Here is a 10,068-nt window from a genome sequence, read left to right as displayed (position 1 = left end):
TCAAACGCCTTTACTTAAAAAGCAAATCAAAACAATAGATTCGGATCTTGACCACTTTACGAGTAACTTGAGACAACAATTAATAACTAGTATTAATCGCCTTCTAAGAATACCACAAAGGAATCAAAGATATCATAAAAGAGAAGTAATCTTACTACCTTGAACTAAGAACTAGTAAAGGTTGAAAGATAAATCTCAAAGCACAAGTAACAAAGGTTCAAAAGAACTCTCAAAGTATGATATACTTAATCAATAAATGTTGTATCTTATGAATGAGAAGAACTCCTTATTTATAGGAGTTAAAAGCACTTAAAATAATGTAGGGGGTTGCTAAAAAGTCATCTAAATTAGGTAGGGGCTGCTAGGGGTCACAATAGCCATCAAACTTAGGTAGGTGGCTCCTAAGGGGTAACAAAAGCCATCAAAATTAAGTGGGGGGCGGCCAAATCCTTTTGGGGCAGATTTGGGCCTTAAAACTATTAGTTTGGGCCATTGGTTTGGACTCCAATTGGGCTCCTTTTGAAACACCCCCTTTTGGACCTCTTTTAAGGTCATTTTGAGCCCTATTGGTGGACTTCAAGGGCTGATTTGGTAACCCAATCTTCCTCCTCTTGGACTTCAATTTGGACTACCAAATAATTGTAAAACTTGGACAATTCATCTCCTTTGGGCTTGAGCTCTTCCTCTACAATTAAAAGCTTCTTTATTTGCCATTGAAGTCTAGCAACCTTAGCTTGCAACTCTTTAGCTTGAGATCTTGTAAATGGCCTTAGAGCTTCCAAAACTCTATCATCTCTATCATTGTCCTTAACTATATCCTTGTTCTTGATGCTATCATTCCCCCCTTCTTGAAAAGAATTCGTCCTCGAATTCGATCCTACATCAAACAAAGATAAGTCAGCAACATTAAATGTGGCACTTACTTGGAACTCACCAGGAAGGTCCAACTTGTAAGCATTGTCTCCAATCCTTTCAAGGACTTGAAATGGGCCATCTCCTCTAGGATGCAACTTTGACTTCCTTTTGGAAGGAAATCTCTCCTTTCTAAAGTGAACCCAAACTAAATCTCCAGGTTTAAAAATAACTTGCTTTCGTCCCTTATTCTTTCTCAAGGCAGTTTGCTCATTTTTCTTCTCAATTGCAAGCCTTGTTTGTTCATGAATTTTTTTCATCATCTCAGCCTTTGTCCTACCATCAAGATTAGCAATATCATTAGTTTGTAATGGTAATAAATCAAGGGGAGTGAAGGGATTAAAACCATAAACAACCTCAAAAGGAGATATACCTGTAGAAGAATGAATTGTTCTATTGTAAGCAAATTCAATCATAGGTAAGTGATCTTCCCATGAAGTTAATTTACCTTTCAAAACAGCCCTCAACATGTTTCCTAAGGTTCTATTAACTACTTCAGTTTGTCCATCAGTTTGTGGGTGACAAGAAGTAGAAAACAACAATTTAGTACCTAACTTCCCCCAAAACACACGCCAAAAGTGGCTCAAAAACTTAGCATCCCTATCACTAACAATAGTTCTAGGTATACCATGAAATTTGACAACCTCTTTTACAAAAAGATCAGCAACATGTGAGGCATCATTAGTCTTTAAACAAGGAATAAAATGAGCCATTTTGGAGAACCTATCTACCACAACAAATATATTATCCTTACCATATCTTGTTCTAGGCAAACCTAACACAAAATCCATGGAAATATCAATCCAAGGCGAAGTAGGAACAGGTAATGGCATGTAAAGACCATGTGGTAACACTTTAGATTTAGCTTGTTTACATTCCAAACACTGTGTGCACATTCTTTCAACATCTTTTCTCATTGTGGGCCAAAAGAAATTTTCGACCAGTATGTCTAGTGTCTTTGGGACTCCAAAGTGTCCCATAAGCCCTCCACAATGTGCTTCCCTTACAAATACTTCACGTAAAGAGCAATTAGGAATACACAACTTATTTTCCTTAAAGAGAAAGCCATCTTGGAGGTTAAACCTCTCAAAAGGACTCAACTTACAATCTGCAAAAATTTTGCCAAAATCAACATCATTAGCATAAAGTCCCTTGATTTGATCAAAACCCATTAATTTAGAAGTCAGGGTAGAAACTAAGACATACCTCCTTGAAAGTGCATCAGCAACAACATTTTCTTTCCCTTGTTTGTAAGAAATTACATAAGGAAACGTTTCAATGAATTCAACCCACTTAGCATGCCTTCTACTAAGCTTACCTTGACTCTTCAAGTATTTCAAGGATTCATGATCAGTTTTAATGACAAACTCTCTTGGCCACAAGTAATGTTGCCATGTGGCTAAAGCCCTTACCAAAGCATATAGCTCTTTGTCATAAGTGGAATAGTTCAATGTGGCTCCACTTAACTTTTCACTAAAGTAGGCAATAGGTTTAGAATCTTGCATCAAAACAGCACCTATTCCTTTGCCCGAAGCATCACATTCAATTTCAAAAGATTTAGAAAAATCAGGCAATTGTAACAATGGAGCAGAACATAACTTTTCTTTCAACAAGTTAAAAGCATCATCTTGTTCTTTTCCCCATTTAAAAATCTTATCCTTTTTAATAACTTCAGTTAAAGGAGAAGCAATGGTACTAAAGTCTCTCACAAACCTCCTATAAAAACTAGCAAGTCCATGAAAACTCCTAACTTCAGTTACACTCTTAGGTTTAGGCCATTCTTTTATTGCTTTGATTTTCTCTTCATCAACCTCAACTCCTTTAGAACTAACTACAAAACCCAAGAAAATCACACGATCCACATAAAAAGTACACTTTTTAAGATTAGCAAATAAAAATTGCTTTCTAAGAACTTCAAAAACTTGTTTTAGGTGTTCTACATGCTCTTCTAAAGTGTTAGAAAAGACCAAGATATCATCGAAGTACACCACAACAAATTTTCCATGAAAATCCTTAAAAACATGATTCATTAATCTCATGAAAGTGCTAGGTGCATTAGTCAAGCCGAAAGGCATAACTAACCACTCATAAAGCCCATATTTGGTCTTAAAAGCAGTTTTCCATTCATCTCCAGGATTCATTCGAATCTGATGGTAACCACTTTTTAGATCAATTTTAGAAAAGATTTTGGATCCATGTAATTGATCCAACATGTCATCAAGATGAGGAATAGGGTGGCGATACTTTACCGTAATCTTGTTGATTGCTCTACAATCCACGCACATCCTCCAAGTTCCATCCTTTTTTGGTACCAATAGGACGGGAACCGAGCAAGGGCTCATGCTCTCTCTCACAAAACCTTTCTCAAGCAACTCCTCAACTTGCCTTTGAAGTTCTTTTGTCTCTTCTGGATTACTCCTATAGGCTGGCCTATTTGGGATTTGTGATCCAGGTACAAAATCAATTTGATGCTCAATGCCACGTAAAGGTGGCAATCCATTAGGAATATCTTCTGGAAAGACATCTTCAAAATCCTGCAAAAGAGAAGAAATACTACTTGGCAAAGAAGAAGTTAGCAACTCAGAATTAATCAAAGTCTCTTTGTAAGTAAGTAGTATTATGGGCAGCCCCTCTTTTCTTGCATTTAAACACTCTTTGGTTTTTATATAAAAACTCTCTTTTTTTCTTTCCTTAACCTCTTTCCTCTCACCAAGACTGTCTATTTTTTCATTCAAACCCTTTTTTATCTCTTCTCTCAAATTGCTGCCCTCTCTCTCTTTCTCTCGGCCATCTCTCTTTTTTTCTAATTCTTGGCCTTCTTTCTTTTCTTTTTCCTCAAGCTCAGTTTTTATCTCTCCCCTTGGTTTTCCCATTGTTTCTCTTAATCTCTTTTGATCTTCAAACACTTGAGAAGGAGATAAAGGTGCAAGAGTAAATTTCCTGCCATTTAGTTCAAGAGAATATCTATTCTTTCTTCCATCATGAAAAACATTCCTGTCATACTGCCAAGGACGACCCAGTAAGATATGACAAGCTTGCATAGGTATTATGTCACAAAGAATATCATCCTCATATCTACCAACATTAAATGAAATCATGCACTGTTTGTTTACCTTTAGTTCACCACTATCATTTAACCATTGGAGTCTATATGGAGTAGGGTGTTTCATGCATGCAAGTCCCAATTTTTCCACAAAGTATGAACTCACCACATTAGCACAACTACCACTATCAATGATCATAGAGCAAGTTTTTCCCTTTATCCCACACCTAGTATGGAATATATTCTCCCTTTGTTCTTCACTATTGCTTGCCAAATTGATAGTCATAATCCTTCTAACTACCCCAATCATGCCCTCATTAGGTAGTTCTACATCATCTTCATCACTCACATCTCCCTCTTCTTCTCCCTCACCTTTTTCACTCTCATATCCTCCATCTTCTCTAAGAATGATGTTTCTTCTACTTGGACATTCATGCATCATATGACCCCTTCCTTTACATTTATGACATTGAATAGAACTAGAAGGTGTAAAAGGTTTAGGGTTAAAGGTTTTACCTCCCTCTTTGTTCTCAAATTTACCTTTACCCTTGTCTTCTTGAGGTCTAGAAGAACTCTTCATCTCATGATATGGCCATGGCTTCTTGGAGATGGTGCTTGTCCGACCTTTCCACGAGCTAGTCTGCTTTCTTTTATTTTGATTTTCTATCTTTACAGACAAATCAACTAACTCATCTATTGTTACATATTGTTGTAATTCTACTACATCAGCTATTTCCTTATTTAAACCATTTAAAAACCTAGCCATTGTAGCCTCTTCTTCCTCTGTACAATTAGCTTGGATCATAGCCATATCCATAGCCTTAAAGTACTCATCCACAGACATGGACCCTTGCTTCAATGTTTGAAGACGTTGTTGTAGCTCTCTTTGAAAGTGTGATGGCACGAATCTCTTCCTCATCACCCTCTTCATCTCAGCCCAAGTAGCAACTGGTGCTTGTCCTTCTTGCAATCTGTCCCTAGCAAGCTTTTTCCACCAAATAGCAGCATAGTCAGAAAACTCAACAACAGCAAGTTTAACTTTCTTACCCTCAGAGTAGTTGTGACAATCAAAGATGGCTTCAACCTTTCTCTCCCAATCAAGGTACAAGTCTGGGTCCCTTGCTCCCTTGAATGATGGCATCTTCATCTTTATACTACTTATATTGTCATCTTCTACTCTACCTCTTTGTCCCCTCCTATCTCTTCCCACCCTATCAAAATCAATATCATTAAAATCATCTATAGGGTTTTCTTGATTTACAATGGGAGCATGGGGTACATTTCTCCTAGCTTGGGGTCTAACATTATTTTCCCTCCTAAGTTCAGCTATTGTATCATTTTGATCAGCAATGGTATCCCTCATCTCTTGGAGTTGCAAATTCAACCTTTCAAATTGTTGATGCATAGCTTGCAAGGTAAAATCATTTCTTGCTTTGATTTCAGCTTCTTGGAGAACCCTTCGTTCATCATCACTACTTGTACGCGACATCTTTAAAAAAAAAGTGTAAACTGTATCACAAAACTTAGCTCTCTTTTTTTTTTCTCAGAATAACCTTGGAACAAAATACTTTGTAGATTTATAATTAAACCCAACTCGTATGAAATTTTTAGTAGTAAAATTCAGATTTTTGGGGAACTAACGAAAGAAAAACCAAATCCTAGAACTATTAGGCTCGGTTGAAACATGACGCGAACAAAAAGGAAAGGATTATATGTTTAGATTAGAAAGAGTAAGAAAATCTAGGATCTCCTCTTCTTGTTTCCTTTGTTAATTTTTGTTAACAAATTAGATACAAAAGAAATATCCCGGAGAGCACGCAATTCTATTTTTTGTTCTAAAAACTTATTTTCGTTTTTTTTTTAAAAAAAAAATTCTTTTCTTTGCTCTTAGTATTCAAGAAATCCCAAGACTTACCAAGAACGAAATCTTGATAAAAACCGCTCTGATACCACTTGATAACAACTAGGTCGGGAATCCAAATTAGAGTAAGAATTTGAGAAGTAAATGCGGAAGCAATAACAACAAGGAATTGAACAACTAGAATTAAAGAGATGAAAATAAAGGATATGGGAAGAATTCAAGGAAAGAATTCCAAGAACTTCCAAGAACGTAAGTTCTATAGCCTTGACAAGATCAAAGTAACAACGTCTTGATTTATGGAAGAAATCAAACGCCTTTACTTAAAAAGCAAATCAAAACAATAGATTCGGATCTTGACCACTTTACGAGTAACTTGAGACAACAATTAATAACTAGTATTAATCGCCTTCTAAGAATACCACAAAGGAATCAAAGATATCATAAAAGAGAAGTAATCTTACTACCTTGAACTAAGAACTAGTAAAGGTTGAAAGATAAATCTCAAAGCACAAGTAACAAAGGTTCAAAAGAACTCTCAAAGTATGATATACTTAATCAATAAATGTTGTGTCTTATGAATGAGAAGAACTCCTTATTTATAGGAGTTAAAAGCACTTAAAATAATGTAGGGGGTTGCTAAAAAGTCATCTAAATTAGGTAGGGGGCTGCTAGGGGTCACAATAGCCATCAAACTTAGGTAGGTGGCTCCTAAGGGGTAACAAAAGCCATCAAAATTAAGTGGGGGCGGCCAAATCCTTTTGGGGCAGATTTGGGCCTTAAAACTATTAGTTTGGGCCATTGGTTTGGACTCCAATTGGGCTCCTTTTGAAACACCCCCTTTTGGACCTCTTTTAAGGTCATTTTGAGCCCTATTGGTGGACTTCAAGGGCTGATTTGGTAACCCAATCTTCCTCCTCTTGGACTTCAATTTGGACTACCAAATAATTGTAAAACTTGGACAATTCATCTCCTTTGGGCTTGAGCTCTTCCTCTACAATTAAAAGCTTCTTTATTTGCCATTGAAGTCTAGCAACCTTAGCTTGCAACTCTTTAGCTTGAGATCTTGTAAATGGCCTTGGAGCTTCCAAAACTCTATCATCTCGATCATTGTCCTTAACTATATCCTTGTTCTTGATGCTATCACTTGCGTAAGGGGAAAGTATGTATTTTACAGAGAAATGTCAACATATGAACAAGGGAACTCACCATGGTTTTTAGCTTCCCACCACCCTTGGCCAAATCACACCAACAGTGTTCTACATGTGAAGAAGTGGAGGCCAGTTGTCGAACCCAACCTGCAATGTCCGGAATCGCACCAGGAAACCAAGGGAAAGCTGTACCATCGAAAAGGAATTAGATTGAGGAAGAATAGGGAAAGCAGAGTAGTAAGCATCATCGATAGGGTTGTACTTACGTTTCATATTCCATTCCTCAGGGAATAGCATCCTTTCGGTAGGAATTAAGTCGGAGGTCTTGATTTGGACAAACCAGCCCATCCATCCTCGGTTCTTGTCCTTATCGATACTAGAGAATAGCACATTCAAGGATCAACGCTAGAACTTTATCAAACCACCTCGATAGAGGCGAGGGCTGTATAGCCTGATCAGGTGGTCGAGTGTAAAAGACATCCCCTTGACCTTGCCCGAGAAGTACCTAAGCAAATTGAAGATGCGCTAGAAAGAAGGGTAGATCTGGCCAAGGGTAACCTGATATTGGTGACAGAAATCGAGAATGACTGGATCTACAGGACCCAGTACTGGATTTATAGGACCCAGTGTGAAAGGATAAGTATACACGCTTAAGTATCATTCCACATGAGTGGTGATGTCCTCTTCGGGGGAAGGAATCACCACCTCCTTATCCTCCCAATTACAATACTTTTTCACTTGCTCGAGATCGTCTTCAGTTATCGAGCATATGTATCAGGACATGGGCTCGCATTGGCCTGGAACTGATGCAGGCTTATCGATTTTGAAATTGGAAGATAGCTTGCATGGCCCAGGAATGCACTCCTTGATACGAGATGGCACCGTCGTTCTACCACTGGCCGGCCACGATGATGAGGAGGCTTTTTCTTTTTGAGGAACGATTTTAGATGTTTTAGCCATTGTTGTTGAGAAACTCAAAATAAGAGAAGAAGTTGATGTTGTAACAAGAGCAAATTGAAGAAAGGATGGACTCAGAGAAGATGAAGAAGTTAGTAAGGTTTTGGGAAAGGTTTGAGAAGTAAAGATTGTAAAAGTTGTGAAACTGACCTATTTATAGTGGCCGCTTCAACAGTTTAGGGAAGCCAATGGCCGAACATCAGACGCCTTCAATTAATGACCTTGAGAACTATGCATACGCGACCTTTCAATCACTTCTGTCGTTGATGTCACGAGATTGACATCATGATCGAGGCATCAGAGGATCGAGGATCAAATCGTTTCTCATTATCTACTCTAAGAAACACGGGGACTATCTGTATACGGTCGATATCAGGTATGCCCGATATCGTGGGCTCGAGGATCACTTCGAGAGCAAGATCGAAATAGACCAGGCGTGAGCCCGATGACAAAGTACAAGCTTCGAAGATCGAAGTGCTTGATGAATACCGAGGCCAAGTATGACCGACCTCAAGATAATACCGTGATGGTTCCATAACAGAAAGAGCGAGATTCCAGCAGTGGCCCTAAGATCACTGCGTAAATTTCGAAACGGAGTTGTACTAGGCGGTCAGACAGCTGTATAATAAGATTCCTTACTACAATTGGAAGTGTACCTTATTTAGGATTCACCTACTATATAAAAGGGGACTTCAATTATTTGTAACGGATCAATCATTGAGTTGAGAATATACATATTTCATTTTCTTGCTTATTGTTCATCTGATCTGCCTTATTATTTTATTGTTCTTGCTAACCCACCTCGAGGCTGCCTTAGCTCGAGTTCGAGACTTATTTGCACACTGGTTTGATTTGCTCTACTCTTTATTTCATACATTAGATTCCTTGTTTATCAATTAGTATTGGGTTAAATTATTAAAATTACAATACAATTTAATTATTACTCGAATTTTAGGGTAAACAACCGTATTTCGTTGTTAATTTTTTTACTTTATTTATTTTCGTACTAATAAAATTATGCACTTCTTATTCCGTTTGCAAGGGGCAAGTACAATCCAAACATAGAGATGACAATCTATATCTATATAATTGAGGGACCTCACAAGGTGACGTGGCACTCTCTATGTCCAAGACATTGAATTATCTTTTCCCTATTTTTTGGCAATTTCTCTCCCTCATCCTCCTTTTTAGTTCGGCCTGATTATTATTATTATTATTATTATTTTTGTTTAAACGCCAAACGTCACTACTAATGAACGAATCGGCGTTTCTATTAGCAACTGAAAGGTTATGATTAGTATTTTCTAATAAAAGCCCACAGTGATATGTGAAATTGAAGTTGAAATTGCCCCGTCTGCTTTCCTTACGAAATCCAAGATACACCAAATTTAGTCAAATACAAGTAATTTATTTTACTTATAGTAGTATATATCATGCCAACTATCTGCCGCCCCCTTTTTCAGTTTCTAAAAACTTTCATTTCCAGTACTTTTAAATTTTCTGGAAATAAATGAAGGAAATTAATCGTATGAAGGAGGAACCAGAAGTCACATATATGAAGACAGCAACTGTTACGAAGGGAGCACAAAATGGAGGGGAATGACAAACCAGAGATTACTTCTTTCATCTTCCGCCCATTAAATTGGGATTTTTACTCATTATTTAAAAAAAAAAAATCGTTTGAACTTGATGTTGCATGCATTTTTTTTATTATATCCTTCATCTCTTGTATTCTCAGTTTCTAACTTTTTCGTCGTTTTTGCTATGGCCGATTTGTGGGATACATCATCATTTTTTTGCATTTCTGTTTTGTTTGTTGCCTTTCCTTTTTATCATTCGAGAGAAATAAAACAATATTGTTGACATCCCAATATTTTTATTTTACCTTTTTTCTCTTTCTCATTATTATTTCTTTTTTGTATTCAATTTCACAAATTGATTTAAATATGTTGTTTCATATTTAACCTAGACGACTTTTTCTATCGAAAATTTATGTATATAAAATGTTGAAAGATATATAATGATGTCTAATCAGTAAAGATGGATTTATCTTATAAAAATAATGACATTACTATTTTGCCATATTTTAAGTTTTCTTAGATAATCTATCCACGAGTGATGTTGGATGTAAATTGTAATGATGTATT

Source organism: Nicotiana sylvestris, chromosome 9, assembly GCF_000393655.2.
Source record: "Nicotiana sylvestris chromosome 9, ASM39365v2, whole genome shotgun sequence".
Lineage (NCBI taxonomy): Eukaryota > Viridiplantae > Streptophyta > Magnoliopsida > Solanales > Solanaceae > Nicotiana > Nicotiana sylvestris.
The sequence above is the reverse complement of the archived record's forward strand: the minus strand, read 5'-3'. Positions refer to the sequence as shown.